Consider the following 20,062-nt stretch of genomic DNA (forward strand, 5'->3'; position numbering starts at 1 on the left):
TGGATTACAGCCGCCGGTGGCCGGAGCACAAACGGGCGCTGTTGGTTATTTACTTAATGCTGGGCTAGGAGGGTTGGTGGGGGTGGGAGGGGCCCCGCGGGAGACGTGAGAACTCGGATTCTGGATGAGACGTCCCGAGGACTCCGAGCAGGCGGCTTCACGAGGGAGGCACGCGGTCACGGCGCCCGGCACGGCGCGGGAACACACACGCAGCCACCGTCGTCACCAGTGGCAGTAGCCACGATCTCTCCGCTGCTGGATGAAGCCCTCCCCGAGCCGTCCGCAGTCTCTCACCGTCCTGCGATGCCACAATCCATCTCGCACGCACCTAGAAACGGAAGCTGAACTTGTGACTCTTTACTCGCTCCGGGCCTCCTCTCCGGGCCTCCTCTCCGGCGTGTTCCTGCCTTTGACTGCCGCTCTGTTATCACTCTCGACCTCCGCCATCACCTCGTCGAGCGACGTCTCCTCCCGAAGCTCGCTCCTCTTTCTGCCACTTCAAGGTCACGCCTGTCCACGCTTTTTTGTGCGATCTTCAGATTCCGTTACGTGTTCTTTGCCAGAGTCCATGTTTCCATCCCCCCCTCCGTGTTACAGGGTGCAGTACCCGCTGATCAAGGGCCCCCGCGGTGGCTAGGAGATGTTAACTACCTCACCTGGTATGCAGGAGGGCGTGGGTTCGATTCCGACCCTGATGCCTGCTGCTGCTGCTGCTGCTGTTTATTTGGAGTTTTCGTGTCTCTCTCCCCGTGGTCGCGTAGACTTTTCTCCGGGTCGTCCGGTTTCGCCCTCCACATTTAGAAGCACTAGTTTAAGAGTATTTGGCTGCTATAAATTTCCACGTGATAAGCCACTTTTTTAGCTATCCTTAGTGGCCAGATAAAAAAGATCTCTGTAGCTCAGTGGGACTTAACTGAAAACATACAAATAGTTGTTAATAGGCTTTTCATTGCTCAGTTCGTCCGCCTACCCTGGCTACACATAACTCTGATGCGTGTTCCAGTTATACACACACATACACACAGAAAGACATACTAATATACATGTATACACGTATGCATACTCTTACACATACACAAACACTTCACAAACACATTCACATACTTTTACAAATACACACAAATAAACGAATACAAATCCACACAGACACAAGCGTATACATACAGTCATATATATATACCAACACAACTCTTACACAAACACACAGATCCCCCGTCTAGTCAGACTGCCGGGGCGAGTGGCGCAGTGCGCTAACCACTGCACCACCGTCCCCCCCACACTCTCTCACGCAAACATGCATCGCGGACACACATGGATACAACCTCGTAAATCCTAAACACAAACATTGCTGGATGACACGAGTCTGGAAGGCAGATTGGCCGATGGATTAAAAGAGCTGTTGGTGACACAGAACGGAAGGTGATTTATGTAATGCACGTGCAGCTGTGGTCTCAGCGAGCGGTGGCGCATCGATTAGCGCACTGCCCTTCGAGCCCGGCGACCTACCTCGATTCTCGGCCACGCGTGGCAATCACTGATGGCGAGTGGTGGCTAAACTGGTGGCCCTTATTCACCCTCCCCCCCGCCTCCGTCTCATCACCATCCCTCACTAGCCTGCGTGGTGATGTATGGTCAAATAACTCCCACGACCGACACCAAGTGGCGTGGAGGGGTCCCCCAGTGGCTTTGTGTGGCTGGCACGGACCCTGGCACGGACCCTGGCACGGACCCTGGCGTATGGAATTCAATAACTCGCACCCCCTCTCTTTGCGCCTGGGCCCCTCCGGCTCGTGAGTCCTAGCAGTGAATTAATCATTATATTCACGTTCTAATTATTGAGCAATTTCCACGCGCTTTCGCGCCCGTACCGCGCTGCGAGACGTGTTAATTGTGTGTCAGGTAAAGGCGCAGCCCTGCAATTCCCTGCTCACTCCATTGCTGACGGAAGGGCCTTCGATAGAGGGAGCTCTAGCGAGCCCCTCTAGAAGGTGTTTGGCCTACTCCTCCACACTGGCCAGATGTTTTCGAAGAGGTGTAGAGTACCCACACTTTTCCGAGCCAAATGCGACCTTCCCACCGACTAACCGTGCTGAACCCAGTCATTGAGACCGCTGGGTGGACAGAGGCCGGGGGGTTAAGAAATATTCCCAATGCTTCCACTGGCGCGCCGGGAGAAAAAAAACCGACGAACTCTGGTTTGCAAGGCCAGTGCGCTTAGCGATTGCGCCACGGGCAACATCCCTCATTGTCTATTCAAAAACACGTTGACGGGTGCACGAATGTAACCGGAACACGTGGACCAAACGAAACCAAATTGAAAACAAAATCTCATCACGGAGGCGTCAATCTCACCACAGCCGCGTGGAGCCCTAACGCGATTAGCGGGACCCTGCCTCGCCTCGTGCCTCGCCCCGTACCTCACCCCGTACCTCGAACCCTGCCTCGCCCAGTACCCTGTCCCGTGCCCTGCCTCTCCCCGTGCCTCCACCCGTGCCTCACCCCGTACCTCGAACCCTGCCTCGCCCAGTACCCTGCCCCGTGCCCCGTGCCCTGCATCGCCCCGTGCCTCCACCCGTGCCTCGCCCCGTACCCTGCCTCGCCCAGTGCCTCGCCCGTGCCATTATCGCGACAATCATCGCCATCAGCATCAGCGAGTGCTTTGTCGGGCCCGCTGCTTTTAGGGCTGCCGCCGCAATCGAAGCTTTTACGCGCACGAGGAGTGCACACGGGGAGACGCACCAGAGCAGCATTGGCGAGTGCGAGCGAGAAGAGTGTGGGCGTGCAACAAACCCGGCGCCCCGAGTTCATTCCCCGCTCCCGGCCAACAGCAGTGACGATTATCTGAACCGGTCCTGGGCCTCCCCTAGGTCGACTCAGCCTCAAATGGGTACCTGGTGCGGTGTGTAAACATCACCACGGGTTAAAAAGCACTTACCACAGTTAAAGGATATATGGGGGATCGTTGTCTTTATGTTACCTCGGGCAGCAAAGCGAAAACACCTGAACCTCTCACTCTGTCGCTCACTCTGTCGCTCTCTCGAGTGACATTCTGCCAGCAAGACTTCTTCCCACTTCACGCAGCCGAGTCTGGCACGTGGTCTGGCACATGCTCTGTGATGTTGACGTCACCGCCACTTAGCAGTGAATGAGGTTGTTGTTGGGGAGCGCTGGCGCAGTGGTTAGCGCACTCTGCTACGAACCCAGCGTCCTGAGTTCAATTCCCGCTTACGACCAAAAATAACGGTGGCGAATATAATTACTGTACAATGTTTTTATTATTATTTTGGTTGCTGTAGTCACGAGGTTTATATTGTGTGTCCATGTTTATATTGTGTAACCAGATCCCCATGCAAAATGTGACTTTATAGCCCAATGGGTGTTGCCGGTGCAAAATAAAGGACTAAACAAAAATGACAAAATTGTTTGGCACTATAAGATGCATAGACCCCCAGTGAATTCTCTCCTGTTCATGATTTGAGTCCCTGGATTTTCGGAGACTTTGACCAAATCACCCAGAGCGTTCCCCGATCTCGTCAGTTCTCGGGAGCTCAGCAGATGTTGATCCTGGCTATAGCGCTCGGACGGGCGACCAACGAGTGCAGAACAATCCATAGTTGTACTGTACAGTACTCCTACGTCTATGCTCCCCGCCTTCACCAAAAAAATCACTTCGCATCGTTAAGTATGATCACAATAAGAGCAAATACTGGGGAACCCGCATGACATGAAGGGGTGGGGGGCTCATCTAAAAAGTGGATTGACAAAAAAAGGCGGGCTGGAGATGTAAATAAATAAATATCTCACAATGAGATTGGGTCTCGCGTAGGACAGGTGCTGCCGCTGGGCGCGCTGAGTGCCCCGGGTCACGTGAGCTCGCCCCGCGGGTTTGTTCCCAGCCTCTCCATTGTTCTGAACCCGCACGTGGATGGCGATCAGCAAGCAGCAGCAGCAGCATCAGCCGTCTCCGACACAAATAGCCGTGACAGCACGGGACCAGCTGCGGTGCCGTGCGGGGCAGGGGAGGCTGTGCGCGGCAGCTGTTGCTGGTGGGATAGCTGCGGGGTCAGTGCCAGGGCGAACTCTCTCCACAGTTGTAGGGTCGCTGGAACACGCTATGGAGGTAACGTGCAACAGTGTCGCACGAGCCATTGAACGAATCACGCATACGCATGGCGTTTGTAAGAGGTTGCTATTTTTTTTTTTGCAACGTCTCTTTGTCTTCCCATGTATTGAGTTGGCAGCATGGAAGCCGACTGCTCGCAAGTCAAGACAAAACGAATTTGCATGTTAGCAAATAATCGTGGAGGCCTCCCGGCGCCTGTCCCAACACGCAGCCCTCTCCCCCATCCTGCACGCGGGTCCCAACGAGCACATCCGTTTTCGCCAAATCATATCTACCACACTCCACTGCCATATGTTCTCGTCTGGACCTCTGCTTTGCTGATGCTATCTTTCCACGGAATTCCCAGCATTTGTCTCAGACACCAGAGTTCAAATGCCAACAAATTCCCTTGGAGCGGCTTAGTCAGGGTCCAAAGCTCTGATCCACACAGCAGCACGGAACGCACCGCTGCCTCAAACCCCCTTCTCGTCACACACTCATCTCGTTTCTCTTGCCAAAGTGGTTGGCATGGCCCATCGCAAACCTGCCCTGCTGCAGCAATGCCCCTCGTGACGTCCACGTCACAGCCTGCTGCATCGCGGACGTCGGTGCCGGCACGAGCACCCAGAGAGTCCTCTCCCGCCGCCACCTCTCGTGCTGCCGGGACTCGACGAGCCCCGTGTCCACAGCTCCTGCCACCAATGCATCTTTTGATTGGTTCATCACACAGAGATCTTCTACACCCAACCGCGACACCGGTCCCCCCGTTGGGGCATAGCGGCGGGGGCGGGGGGGTTAGCACGGTTGGCTAAGTACGGTGCGAAAGAAGTTGAACATACGTGGCGAATGTTGCCATCGTCCGCTCCGCAGGGGTTCGATGGAAATTCTCTGCTGACCCCGGAGACGATTTAGAGATTCATTTTTGGTTTTGTTGACAAGTTCCCCGTTTCAAACGATGGTGGTTCCAGTGCGTGAGTTAGTGTGTGTGATTGTGTGTCTGTTAGTGTATGTTAGTGTGGGTGTCTGTGTGTGATTTGTGTATATTAGTGTGTGTGATTGTGTGTGATTTGTGTATGTGTCTGTTAGTGTGCGTGTGTGATTGTGTGTCTGTTGGTGTGTGTGATTTTGTGTATATTAGTGTGTGTGTGTGACTGTGTGGATGTGTCTCTTAGTGTGTGCGTGATTGTGTGTATGTGTCTGTTTGTGTGTGTATGATTGTGTCTGTTTGTGTGTGTGTGTGTGATTGTGTGTATGTTTCTGTTGGTGTGTGTGTGATTGTTTGTCTGCGTTCGATTCCGTCTCTGGGCCAACATCAGTGACAAATACTGCGCCTGTAGCGGTCGAGGGCCTCCTCTAGGTAGACTCAGCTTTAAATTCGTGCCTGATGCGGTTTGTAAACATTAGCATTGGTGAGACAAAGGCAGGCGGGAGTAGTGTTGGCTGTTCACTCCCTCGTGCGCCGCGCCTGCCTTCAAAGGAACTCACGAATAGCACTTGCCCCAGCAGACTGGTAAAGGGTATAAGGGGGATCTTTGTGTATGCGTATTCCTGCACGTGTCTATGTGGTTGTGCGCAGTCGTGGGTGTTGTTGTTGTTGTGTGGGTGTGTGTGTGCGCGCGGGTGTTTGTGTGCGCGGGTGTTTGTGTGTGTGGGTGCGTGTGTGGGTGTGTATGTGGGTGTGTGGGTGTATGTGGTGTGTGTGTGTGGGTGAGTGTGTGTGGACCCCCTTAATGGAGCATCGTCGCCGGTTGGAAACATTTAGGATGGCCTGCCTACGATCCATCCTGGGTTTAACCAGGCTGGATTGTGTGAGGAGCTCACACATCCTTGAAAGATCTGGGTAAGGTCCCATCGGTGAGCTCCTCCGGCGGGGAAGGCTGCGATGGCTGGGTATGTAGCCCGCATGCCCAGTCACCGCATGCCGAAACAGCTTTTGTTCGGCCGGATCGAGGGGGCTAAACGGGCGCGGCACGGGCTAGAGAAGAGATGGAGTGATGTGGTACAGGAGGACGCGGAGCTGAATGGACTTGCCAATGACTGGTACCAGCGGTCAAGATCGGCCTCTGTGGAGGAGGCTCGTGAAGGACGCTATTGGGCAGTTGGAGGCAGTCACCCTCCAACAACAGCGGAGGGCGGAGGAGCGACGCTCACAACAACGAGCGGAGCGCCGGGTGGCTAAAACACAGCAGGTTGGCACAGTAGGGGGCACAGGTGGTGCACCAGCCAGTCATCTCAGTCAGTCGACGCGTGGCACCTTGGTCTGCCCCTTGACCTCCTGCCAGCGGGCGTTCGACACTTCACGTGGCCTCAAGGTGCACATGGCCTGGCACAAGCGTCGTCGTGGTGACGTCAACGCCACTTAGTGGCGAATGGCGGTTGTTGTTGTTGTTGGTGTGTGTGTGTGGGTGTGTGTGTGTGCTTGTTAATTTGTTCCTGTGTGCCGCTCATTATTTCAAGAGTGGCCTGGGTTGACGTGACTCGGGTTGGCTCAACGAGCCCTCCTCCCGCTCTTGGGGGTTTGGTGTCTCCGTGCCCCCCCCCCTCCCGCGCCCCCCCTCTCACCCTTGTCTCACTCACGACTTCTATCTCCACTGTTCTAGCCGGGTGGTGCTGGTGGCTGTGCACGTGTCTGCCTGTAATCCGCGACTGTGGAGGCACCATCAAGGGTTGGTGGATCACCGCACCAATGTTGTGAGACGGCCCTCTTCCCGTGAGCGTCGATGAGGTGCCGTACCCGTACCCTGGCACTTCCAGGAGAAGGCAGTACAGCAAGTTGCCTAATCGCCACCTTGTTTCCATCTGTACGGGGATAGGGTGTTGCCCCCTCGCGCAACGCGTGGGTTCGCTCCGGGTGCTCGTCTTTCCTCCCCACGTGAGCGATGAACACAGCGACCTAATTAATTGGCTGAGAACATCTTAAAATAACACGCCAGCGTAGCGGTAGGGACCCTCCTGAAAGCGAGTCCTGTGACGTGGCTCCTGCCACCTGACGCGCCACGCGACGCCACGCGCGCGTGAGTCGGGAGCCGGAGGTGCGGGATGACTGTGGGATTGAGAGAGGATAATGTGTGGGAAGAGGGAAACGGGCTCGGCCTCAGGGGTGGACGGTCAGCGCGGTACACGGGCGCGGATACACAGAAGGGTGACGCAGAGAGACACGGAAAGGACGACCACCACCACCACCACCCTCTTCCCCCCCATCAGAGAACCAGCGACCCATACACAGGGCGGTACTGAAGGGAAACCCTGGGCTGGTGGCGAAATGGAGAGCTGTGAAGTTTGTGGGAGGGAGGATTGGAATTGGGCTGGGCACGAGTTTGTGTGTCGGGCGGGAGGCAGAGCTAGAGTTTTGCCCGTGGTTGGGAGGAAGAGGAAGATCTGGAATGCACTCGGACGGAAGGGAGATGTGGGAGGTCCGCGTGGTCAGGCGCGGGAGCATCTCAGGGCACGCGTGATGGGCACGGGGAGGTTTCCGGCCGGGCCGCCCAGTGGGACGAGCGGGGTACGGGGGATGTAGCGGTGCTAGGAGAGGGAAGGGTGGTGGGAGGGGGGGCAGTGGAGATGGAAGACGAGAGGAGGAGGAGGAGGAGTCCCTGCCCGCTCGACTCCAGGAGGCCCTGGGCGGGCCCCGTGCGTGCAGCGTTCCACCGCGCGAGCGGCCGCCGCCACTGCCGTGGCCTTGGGGGGTGGGGGGGGAGGCCCCAGGGGCAGGGCCGTGCGTGCGGAAATTGGGGACGCATGGCCGGGCTAAGTGGAAACAAAAATTATCCCCCCCCCGCCAACCCATGCGGATGTGCCCGGGGGCTCGGAGCATCAGCCCCTTGGTCTTCAGCGACGGCGCGAGAAGTGCGAGGAAGCGGGGACCGGAGAGGAACGGAGAGGAACGGAGAGGAACGGAGAGGAACGCGTCTATGCCAGTGAACTGTCCTCATCATCATCGTCGTCATGGGACCTCCTTGGCCAGGAGCAAAATATGATAATAGGTTGTTCCCCTTTATTTCTGGCAACAAAACAGCTGTGTTAAGATGTTAAAACACCAAACTGAAACCTTTTACAAGGAATCATATCTGCATTAACCACAACACTTGTGGTCAGAATGCAAACAGAAACATACTCTGATAATATATGCATTGTCTTTGAAACTAATTGGCCCACACCAGCGACAGCTTTCTTTTGAGCCTCGTCTCAAACTGTGTTAGACCAGAGGGACGCCAATCAGTTTCAAAGACACATCATATATTATCAGTGTGTTTTTTGTTTGCATTCTGACCACAAGTATTGTGGTTAATGAAGACATGATTCCTTGTAAAAGGTTTCAGTTTGGTGTTTCAACATCTTAACACCTGTTGTTTTTCCAGAAAAAGGGGAAAACCTATTCTCAGTGAACTGTTACTTTGTGAAGAATGTAATTCTGATTATTCCTAATCGAATTACGCCATTGCCAGCCGTGATCAATCGACTGCTGTCTGGGGACCTCCCTTCCCAAGACGTCGCCATCTCTCACGATCTTGCGATGCGATGATCCACGTGAGCAGCTGCACCGCTTCATCCGTGGTGGTTTCCAGAAGACGTCTTGGAGTGTCTCATCACAGGACACTGCTCTCGTCCAGCAGTGCGTAGACCATGGCTGATGAGGGTCGCTCATTCGTCTCTGTCTCCCATATCGTCTGGAACTCCCTTCCCGCAGCTGTCCGCACAACTCCAGACTGTTGACCCCTCCTTTCCTTCTCTGCCTACGACTGCTGCCTCTCGCTTCATAAAACAAATATCCCCGCTGTTTATGTGCAGCGTCTTGTGAATGATGACCGGGGGGCTTCGATAGTTACGCCCCGGCTACTGGAGCGGAGAGTGTGGGGGGGGGGGGGGGGCGGTAGAGTGAGATGGGAGGGAGAGATAGGAGAGTGCGTGGAGGGGAGTAGAGTGAGATGAGAGGGAGAGGTAGGAGAGTGCGTGGAGGGGAGTAGAGTGAGATGAGGGGGGAGAGGTAGGAGAGTGCGTGGAGGGGAGTAGAGTGAGATGAGGGGGGAGAGGTAGGAGAGTGCGTGGAGGGGAGTAGAGTGAGATGAGGAGGGAGAGGTAGGAGAGTGCGTGGAGGGGAGTAGAGTGAGATGGGAGGGGAGAGGTAGGAGAGTGCGTGGAGGGGAGTAGAGTGAGATGAGGGGGGAGAGGTGGAGGATCTTGCAGAAGATGAGTGCAGAGTTGGATTGGGAGCCGGTGGAGGGATTGGAGGATGAGGAAACAAAGCGGTCTTGGTCATTGGTCAGGGTGAGCAGCTCAAATCCATAATTCCCGGACGGCATTCATTAATGGACCGACATTTTCCAAATGTATGTAGAAGAATAGTAATTCAAATGAAAATCACATTTAGTGTCAACGATTGGAGTTTAACGTCATTTATTTTAAAAGCAAATTTATCCTGCACGACATCACGCATTTTAGCTGGTGTTATATTTCACGAGGAGCGATACAAATCCGGTTGTTAATATGACAGCTTTATAAACAACCACTCCAGTGGACGGCCACGGCGGAGACGGAGCCACGAGATCAGCGCAAGCGCGGCAGCGAGGCGGATCGCGGCAGTGGCCAATAATCCAGCAGTGAAATGAGCGTGGCTTGTAACTATGACGGTGCGGGGAGACTTTCATCTGGCAGTGGATAGACCATGTCTTTTGGTAATCATGGAATGAAGCTGCATTCATCCAACAGGGGATAAGCCACGCGTCTGATAATGTTAATGGAGTGGGGTGGACGGCCTTCATCCAACAGGGGATAAACCACGGCTCACGATGACGATAAATACTGAACAGTGGAATTGCGATTTTGCCAAATCGTTAAAATCTCATCGCCGTCCATGCTCGCGTCCGCTCGGCCGTGTCAACATCACCGCCTGCCGCTGCTGCGCGTGAAGGATGCGGGCCGCGGCGACCCCGCGCTCCTTGCCGCTGAGTTATAGAAAGAAAAAAACATTCCGCTCGCCCTCCCCAAGGGCCAAGGGCGAGCGGCCTGTGCCAGGCCGGGTGCACTTTGAGGCCACAAGGAGTGTCGAGGGCAGACCCAAGTGGCATGGGTCGGCTGACTGAGATGACCGGTAGATGCACACCAGCTGTGCTCCCCACTGTGCCACCTTGCTGCATCTTAGCCGCCCGGCGCTCCGCGGCACCACCACCAAAGACAAAGGTCCCCGTATAGCCTTTACAGACTGTTAGGGCAAGTGTTGTCAGCGAGCACATATAAGGCCGGGACGGTACACGAGGGGGTGGATGGCCAGCACCACGCCGACCGCCTTCGTCTCCCCAGTGGCGGTGCTTACACACCGCACCAGGTACTCATTTGAGGCTGAGTCAACCTAGGGGAGGAGGCCCAGAACCGGTTCAAATAATCGTCACCGGTGTTGGCCGTGAGCGGGAATCGAACTCCGGTCGTCGAGTTCATAGCGCAGCGCGCTAATCGCGACACTACCGCTCCTCACCACCACTACCACCACGACCACCACCAGTAGCAACAACAACATTACTGCATGGTCCATTCGCGAGAACAGACAATGGTTTTAGCTATGGCACCAATAATGTATCGTCATGATGATAATGATCATCAGCAGCCATGGTCAATCCACTGCTAGATGAAAGCCACCGCCACCTCTCGTGATGCAACAACCCCCAACCAGGTCAAATCCTGGTTGGGGGTTGACTTCGCCCATCATCCCTCCGAGGTTAATAAAATAACTCCACGTAGCACGTTGTTCTATGGGGATACTCGCCCCCGCCATCTGAATGTGGAATTTCCACCACTGGATTTGCAGGGACTGTAAAGAGATGAGCAGCAACGCCTCGATGACCATTTCAACTCAATGTTTTATTTGTTACGCGGAGAATCCTGTGTAGCCAGTTACCCAGCTAGCTTGCGAGCGAGACCCGTGGTACATCAGCACAGAAACACCAAAGTTCGCACGCGGGAGCAGCAGGACATCGCCTGCACTGGAACGCGACTGCAATGAGTGTCGTGAAACCGACACTCATTCCAAGCGACCGCCAACATCATCCGCAGCTGCCATTGGCCACATCCACAAATCGGGACCGTGAAGGAACCCGTGCCACCTCGGGTGGTGGGGTGCCGACTCGCGACGGAGCTTCCGGCCTCACGGACCCGACGAGAAGGCGAACGGCGCAGCGAGAAGCGCACGGGGCAGGGGAGAGACCCGGAGCCCGGCTGTGATGAATTGCAGGCGGCATCTGAGAGTCGATGGCACTTTCAATAAAGCGTTCTCATTCAGTCGGAGCGCGCCCGCCGCCGCCGCTACCGCGTGGTTGTGTGTTGGGGGGGGGGGGGCTGAGTGCTCTCGATCTCCACGCGTCCCGCGCGCTTTCATTCGTTTATTTGGTGCGCGCATTGGGACGGGCGGCGCGCAATCACAAACGGGGGGAGGGGCGGTGTGGTGGGGGCGGGGGGAGCGGGGCGAGGCGTCGACTCTGGTCCAGCAATTGATGTCAGTGATGGAGGAGGGGGGAGGAGGGGGCCGATGTTATTTCTGGAAGCGACGGTGCGATGTCGGGCCTGATGGGAGGGGGCGAGGGGGGGGAAGTGCTCTGTGAATGTGCGCGCGTTCCTCGACGTGACGTGTGGCAGGTTCAAAACAACATTCACAACACACGCACAGACACGTGTACACACGCACAGACACGTGTGTACACACGCACAGACACGTGTGTACACACGCACAGACACGTGTGTACACACGCACAGACACGTGTGTACACACGCACAGACACGTGTACACACACGTGTACACACGCGCATACACACACGCGTACGTGTACACACGCACAGACAAGTGTGCAGACACGTACACACACATATACGAATGTGCACATATAAACAAAAAAGACAAAGATCCCCCGTATAGCCTTAACATACTGTTGGGGCAAGTGCTGCGAGCGAGCACCTCTGAAGGTCGGCACGGCGCACGAGAGGGCGATGGGTGTCATATGAGGCTGAGTCGACCTACGGGAGAGCCAGGCTCGGCTCTGATATCACTCGCCCACTGCTGGTTAGCCGTCGAAATCAGCTCGCTGAGCCGTCACGGAGCAGTGCGCCAACCGCTGAGCCACCGCTCCCCGCACACACCGATCACACTCACGCGGACACGCACACACCGATCACACTCACGCGGACACACACCGATCACACACACGCGGACACGCACACACCGATCACACTCACGCGGACACACACCGATCACACACACGCGGACACGCACACACCGATCACACTCACGTGGACACGCACACACCGATCACACACACGCGGACACGCACACACCGATCACACACACGCGGACACGCACACACCGATCACACACACGCGGACACACACACCGATCACACACACGCGGACACACCGTTAGATGTGCACACAAGGAGATGCCCCCAGTATTTTTCTTCTGTGCCCAGGAAATCCCCCCGCTAACCCCCCCCCCCCCCCCCATTGACTTGACAGACAATGAGTCCCCACCGCTTGCCCTTGACCGAGCGTCCTGTCACCCTCTGTGATCCTCTGTGTGCACGCGTGTTTACTTCCGCGTGTGAATGGTGTGAATGTGCGCGCGCCTCTATGTACACGCACGTGCGTGTGTGCGTGTGGACGCGTGTTTGTATTTGTATGTGGAGCGGTGGCTCAGCGGTTAGCGCGCTGCGCTACGAACGCGGTCATCCGGCTTGGATATCCGCCCACGGCCAACGCCAGTGACGATTATCTGAAGCGGTCCCGGGCATCCCCTAGGTAGACTCAGCCTTTAAATTCGTACATTGTGCGGTGTGTAAACATCGCCGCAGGGGAGACAAAGGCAGCCGGGCGTGGTGCTGGCCACCCACCCACCTGTGTGCCGTTCCGGCCTTCAAAGGTGCTCGCTAACAGCACTTCACCCCAACAGTCTGTTAAGGCTACACGGGGGATCTTTGTCTTTGTGGACGCGTGTTTATATTCGTGTGTGTGGGGAGCAAGGCGCAGCGGCTAGCGCACTGCGCTACGAACCCCGACGACCCGGGTTCGATTATCGCTCACAGCCACCAAAACTATTGACGAATATCTGAACCGGGGGCCGCCTAGGTCGACTCGGCCTCAACTGAGTACCTGGTGCGATGTGTGTCCTGCACAATTATCGCAGTAATCGTTAAAATTCGTCAATATTTGGACCTACACACACACTGCTCTACACACACAACAACAACCGCCATTCGCCACTAAGTGGCGGTGACGTCACCACGACGCTTGTGCCAGGCTATGTGCACTTTGAGGCCACGTGAAGTGTCGAACGCCCGCTGGCAGGAGGTCATGGGGCAGACCCAGGTGCCACCGGTCGACTGACTGAGATGACTGGCTGATGCACCACCTGTGCCCCCTACTGTACCAACCTGCTGTGCTTTAGCCACCCGGCGCTCCGCTCGTTGTTGTGAGCATCGCTCCTCCGCCCTCCTTTGTTGTTGAAGGGTGACTGCCTCCGACTGCCCTGCAGCGTCCGTCACGAGCCTCCCCCACAGAGGCCGATCTTGACACCGCTGGTACCAGTCATCGGCAAGTCCACTCAGCTCCACATCCTCCTGTACCACATCACTCCATCTCTTCTCCAGCCTGTGCCGCGTCCATTTAGTTCCCTCTAAGCGGCCAAACAAAAGCTGTTTAGGCATGCGGTGTCTGGGCATGCGGGCTACATCACCCAGCCAACGCAGCCTTGTCTGTCGGAGGAGCTCACGATGGGACTTTGTCCAGATCTTTCAAGGATTTGTGAGCTCCTCACACAATCCAGCCTGGTTAAACCCAGGACGGATCGCAGGCCAGCCTAAATGTTTCTTACCGGCGAAGATGTTCCATTAGGGGGGTCCACGTTTCGCAAGCGTAGAGAAGGGAGGGAATGACTGTGGCTGAGAAGACCTGAAGCTTCGTGGCCAGGTATGGGAAACTCTCTATTCTCACCACAACTGCCCCATCACCAATTGGGAGTTGTGGGGGTGGAGTGTCCGATGGTACAAAATACCCAGGCAGGTGCTTAGTTTTGGTGGGGCTGATGGTAAGGCCCCACCTCTTAGTGGCAAGCTCCAGGTTCAGCAGAAGCGCCTCCAACTCCTCCAATGAGTGAGCAGCAATTACCAGATCATCGGCACACATAACGTGGTTGACCAATAGGGAGCCATCCCTTGACCGCACCCAAGCATCGATCAGCCTCTCATTATATCTGTACCAGATGGAAATGTATCCGGTACAGCCATCGAATGCTTCACGAACTACGTGGTCGAAAAAGTTGTTAAATAATGTGGGAGCCAGAGGACATCCCTGTCGCACCCCAAGGTGAACAGGGAATTGCTCAAACTCCCGGCCACATAGTTTTACCCGGGCACGCTTACCATCATGAAGGTCCTTAATGATCATGAGCAGAGGGTCAGGGACTCTGAAAGCACAAAGAATAACCCATAGCCCAGGCCAACTGATAGTATCATAGGCCTTGACCAGGTCAATAAAGCAGAGATGTAGGTTTTGTTGGAATTTCCTACACCTCTGCTGTAGCAGATGAACAGAAAATACGGCATCTGTGCAGAACCGCCCTTTCATGAAACCGCATTGGGGCTCCGCAAGCCTCTCCTCAGCGTGCCTGGCAAGGTGATGTTGAATAATTATAATCCTTGCCAGGACCTTTCCCGGCACACTGAGGAGTGAGATGCCCCTGTAGTTGTTACAATCTGTGCGGTCCCCCTTCTTAAAGAGGGGGACCACCAGGGCATCCTTTCAATCCTGCGGAACCCGTCCAGTGGTCCACACTGTTATGATGTCATGTAGGGCAGTCTATGCACAAACGCCACCCTCCCTCAGCATTTCGCTTGAGAGATCATCTCTGCCCGGTGCCTTTTCTGGTCTCAGACTCTGGATCGCCTTCAATACTTCCTCAACAGATGGCACCTCAGCCAGCCACTCACAGGGAGTGACTTTTTCCAATATTTGAGACACTGCAGGCTCAGCAGGGTCATCGCAACTTTGTCCCACGATGTTTTCCAGGCTGAGGGATCTCCCCTCCCCCAAGACCTCATAGAAATGCTCAGCAAATCTGTAAACCTGTTCCTGAGGGTTACTTTTATGATGGAGTTAAATAGCGATTTGTCATCGCGGGCCATTGAGGCAGACTCCATCTACTCAGCAACCCGCGACCACCACCCATCCTTGCAAGGCCTCATGGCTCTCTGAACCTCCGAGCAAAGGATGCGGTAATCCTCCTCATTCTCTGACGTGGGATGCTATAGACGATGAGAGTGGGCCTGTCACTTTTTATCAGCCAGCCTTAACACCTCCTCTGTCAGCCAGGGTCTCTGGGGAGGTCTGGACCGTGTACCCAAAGCAGTCATTGCAGCTGCATGAGCCAAAGTCCTAAACCTCGCCCATTTCCCCTCGACACCTGGAGGAGTGGGGGACGATGCCAACCCCAGCCGCAAGCGATGATGAAATTCTCGCTTGCAACTTTCATCAGCTAGCTTAGACCATGCTACATTGGGTTTGAATGGGGTCCTGGGTGTACACCCACCACAGGAGTGGAAGAATGGCAGGCGCATCTTACAGATGACTAGTCGATGGTCAGTGGGCAGATCAGCTCCACGGTAGGTCCTGGTATCAAGGACATGGGCCCGCATCCGCTGTTTCGTCACTATATAGTCCAGCAAATGTTCTTGCTTGGACCTGGCATACATCCATCATGTTGTGTGGATGCGCCGATGACTGAACAGCGTGTTGGTAATTACAAGCCGATGAGCTGCAAATAAGTCTAGCAGCCTCCTGCCGTTGTTATTGAGCTGATCTGGCCCATGCCCTCCAATCACTCCAGACCAGGTGCCAGCATAATGACCAACTCGGGCATTGAAGTCACCCAACAAGATGACTCTATCCCGAGGGGCCACTTTAGCCAGCACCTGGGACAGGACGTCATAGAAGGCATCTGACCCATCGGCCTTGCCTGCATCCCTCCCCGGATGTTCGTCTTCGGTGGGGGTATAAGTAACCACGACCACCACTCCTCGCCTCTGGTTGATGGGAAGGTGAGCCCAAAGTAGCCTGGGGCTTACAGCTTCCCACACCTCACCGCTATGCTACAACGCCCCCTTCATTATTTTAAGAAGAAGAGCCTCTCCCTGTTGTTTGTCAGCCTCCTGCCCCGAGTAGAGGACTGTCCACCCCTCATGGTGGCAGGAGCCAGAACCGGTCCACCGACTTCTGAATACCACAGAAATCCAGGCGGTACCGGTCCAGCTCCCGACAGATGAGTGGCAGCCTCTCCTCCGCAGTGAGCGTTCAAACATTTCACGTGGCCACACGCAGTAGTTTTTTATTGTGTCTGATTCAGTCTCCTGGCTCCGCCAAATGGGGTTTGGCCAGGAGATGTCATAGATGCCTGTCCCCACGGGGCCTCCGGCACAAGCTTAATTATATTTTTTAGACGTGGTTTTGTGGTAATTAATTGAAGGTGGAGAAGGTGGAGAAGTTACCCGTTCAGAGCCCCCATTTGGCCGCTGTGGTGTTTACACACGCCATGAGGGGAATAGCAAATCTAAGTTGGCCCTCTCCCCCATGGCACTGCTCAACACAGCGTTGCCGTCTGGCACGAACGAGGAGGTAGGGGGTTGTTTTTGTTTACACACACGCCGGTCTATACACACACACCGGTCTACACGCACACACACCGGTCTACACACACACGCCGGTCTACACACACACCGGTCTACACACACACACACCGGTCTACACACACACCGGTCTACACACACACGCCGGTCTATACACACACACACACCGGTCTACACACACACACCGGTCTACACACACACACCGGTCTGCACACACACACCGATCTGCACACACACACCGGTCTACACACACCGGTCTACACACACACACCGGTCTACACACACACTGGTCTACACACACACCGGTCTACACACACACTGGTCTACACACACGCACCGGTCTACACACCCCCACCGGTCTACACACACCGGTCTACACACACACCGGTCTACACACACACACCGGTCTACACACACACCGGTCTACACACACACCGGTCTACACACACACCGGTGAACACACACCGGTCTAAACACACACACACTGGTCTACAGACACACACCGGTCTACACACATACACCGGCCAACACACACACACTGGTCTACACACGCACACCAGTATACACACACCGATTGGTCTACACACACCGGCCTACACACACACACCGGTCTATACACACACACCGGCCTATGCACACACACCGGCCTACACACACACACACACACCGGCCTACACACACACCGGCCTACACACACACACATCGGCCTACACACACCGGCCTACTCTTGCGAATGCCATCACGGGATGTTTGACACATACTGTGTAGCAGCCGGTGCGTATGTTCACTATTAATGAATAAATCACCCGCAGCATTAACCAGGGCGACCGCTGGTTTCGAACCGCGAACCTCAGCGCCAACAACAGCGACGACGACGGGGCGACCGCGCTCACCCGCTCGGCCGCATCACCACCGTCTCATCTGACCGCGCGGGGAAGCAAATCGAGGAGCCGCTGCTGCCAAGGTAAATATTTATGGCAGGAGGTAGCGCAGAGGTGGGAGGGAGGGAGGGAGGTGGAGGGTGGTCGAGGGAGGCAGAGAGGGGGGGAAGGGAGGGAGGTGGAGAGGAGGAGGTGGAGGGAGGGGGGTCAGGTTCACAGGAAGGGCCCCGGGTGCCGGGTGACGCGGAGGTGTCGTCGCTGTACGCGCGTGGGTGGGAATGCGGACACAAATAAATGGGCACGCGTCGCTTTCGGGAGATCCTATCGGGCCCCCCTGACGTCTGTTCGCCTGGCCGATTCGCGCCGGTTCAACCCGCCGCCCTTCCAGGTCAGCTCCATTCATCTTTAGCCTGAAGCACGCGTGACGCGTGTGGGGAGACGTGGCGGTAATTGCCGTTTCCTGTGAGCGTGCTGGGCCTCCGCCACCATAACGTGGAATTTCCACCGCCGGCTCGGGGCAGCCAGAGATGATGATGATGATGATGAGCGCCGCAGCCCCCCACGTGATTGAGCGGCGATCTGCGAACTCTTCACTCCCACGAGTTATTCCTCGGTTTACATTTAGTTTTATTTCCCCAGATTATACGACGCACCTCGCCACTGAAATTGAAAGCATACGTTGGGGGTGCGTCTTATAATCGGGTAGGCAGGTCGGTGTCTGTGTGCGTTACCAAATTTCACATCACCTTATGAACACCTGTCAGGCGCAAGTTTGGCGTGCGTCTTATGCTCCAGAGTGTCACAATCACACCGCAGGGTACATCACTCAGGTGGTAGTGTCAAGTATATATGTCGTGTGTTACACGTGTTTAAAGTCGTAGGCAATCTTGTTTGCAGTGGTTTCTTGTTCTATAAAGTGGCATGGGACGCGATATCAATACTCAGTCCATACACAGTATATAAATATTGCAATGAAGAGCGGTCATTGTCCGGACCGTTAACTATATCCTTTACTTGAGGGCCACAGTGCTATGAACGAATGAGTTGCTGCTGCTGCTGCTGTTCATTGAGGACCAGTGCCATTGCAGCATCTCCATCTGTCGCCCTCTGTATTGCAGACTCACTCAAGTTGTGGCTTTACATTCGGCGTGTGAAGGCAGGCAATCTCGCTGTTCCGGTGAACTATCAGCGCGCCCACACCCAGAATCTACTGAACGACGATCACGACGATCATTGTAACCAGCCAGAGTGAACAAGGTGACCAGCAACAGCTCTCCTTCCCATGCTCGACTCACAATCATCCTGTACTCGGAGCACTAAAAGGAATCAGCTTATTGGGTAGTAGTAGTCGTAATAATAATACACATCCCGAGATAACATGTATTACGAGGTTTTGTTAAATATTTCCTCAGATTTAAAGAATATTCCGGCGAAATAATCCCGTGAATAGGGCCACAAATTGAGATGTTAGAGCAACACTAAATGGGCCGTTTAGAGTTGCTGTGCCGTGTTCGTTACTCCCACCTCTCCCGTGTCGCGATCCGTCGTCCCACCAACTCCTTCTTCCGCCGTTTCAATCCAATTCGATGTCTATTTGCCCACACGGAAATTCCCGTGTAGCCACTTAACCCGCAAGTTTCTCTGGCAACGGCTCACAGCAGCCGCTAGCAACAGCAACGACGGAGTTGTCATTGGCGTGGACAGGAGCCCAGGCCAGCAAGCCAGCCAGGAAACTCGAGGCATAGATTATGTTTTAATTATTCTTCTTGTCGTCCGGCTGCTGATGTAGACGCAGATCAACAACTACCAACGTCACATTCAGGTGGTCAAGCTCCAGACGACCGCGTCAGGAGCCGCCGAGTGTATCATCGTCGCTGTGATGTCTCCTTCGTATTTGTGGTTCGGGCATTGCGACGTTGCACGGGCGGTTCTGCATGACCGCAGTCGCACACTAACTGGAGCGTTTTTATTTTTTTCCATTTGTGCATCAGCTATGCGCATCTGCTGCCAAAATGTGTTCAGTGGATGGCATTTAGGGCAGAACAAAATCTTTATTGTAGGCTTTGACTCCGCTCGGTTACCCAGGAAACCCTCCGCTGAGTCTCTTGACTCTTTTTCAGGAGGGTCCTGCTACGTATCGCGCGGCGAGGGGCGATGCTTGCTACGTCCTCAATTTCAATAAATTTGATTTTTTTTAAAGTTGAAAGTGCGACAGCTTTGCTCACGCCACTGCTGGCGGGACGGGCCTCCGCTCGAGCGAAGCAACTGCGCCCCTTGGAAGATGTCCAAGAGCGCAGTCGCTATAATTGCGCGTGTTGGCTGAGTGATTGCAATCGCCAGTTCCGTGACGACGGCGCCACGCGTGAGTCGCGCTGAGCTCGCGGCCGCTGCTGCGGTAAGGAATGGGGGTGGGGGCGGGCCGCTAT

At 55.2% G+C, this 20,062-nt stretch overlaps 1 long non-coding RNA gene across 2 annotated transcripts in view; it reads left to right on the forward strand.

The window, feature by feature from the left end:
* Window positions 1-19,856, forward strand: part of LOC116939278 (uncharacterized) — a 32,922-nt gene extending 13,066 nt beyond the window's left edge. Inside the window, exons 2-4 of one of the 2 annotated variants that reach the window (XR_004402387.2) lie at window positions 17,568-17,719; window positions 18,755-18,893; window positions 19,426-19,853. This is a non-coding gene — a long non-coding RNA (uncharacterized LOC116939278). Of the gene's footprint in view, window positions 1-17,567; window positions 17,720-18,754 lie in introns of both variants that reach the window. The other variant, XR_012934038.1, reaches the window with a different exon arrangement.
* The last annotated feature ends 206 nt before the right edge of the window (window positions 19,857-20,062 follow it).

The sequence above is a fragment of the Petromyzon marinus genome, chromosome 5 (assembly GCF_048934315.1).
Source record: "Petromyzon marinus isolate PM22_M1 ecotype Great Lakes invasive population chromosome 5, UKy_Petmar_22M1.pri1.0, whole genome shotgun sequence".
Classification (NCBI taxonomy): Eukaryota; Metazoa; Chordata; class Hyperoartia; order Petromyzontiformes; family Petromyzontidae; genus Petromyzon; species Petromyzon marinus.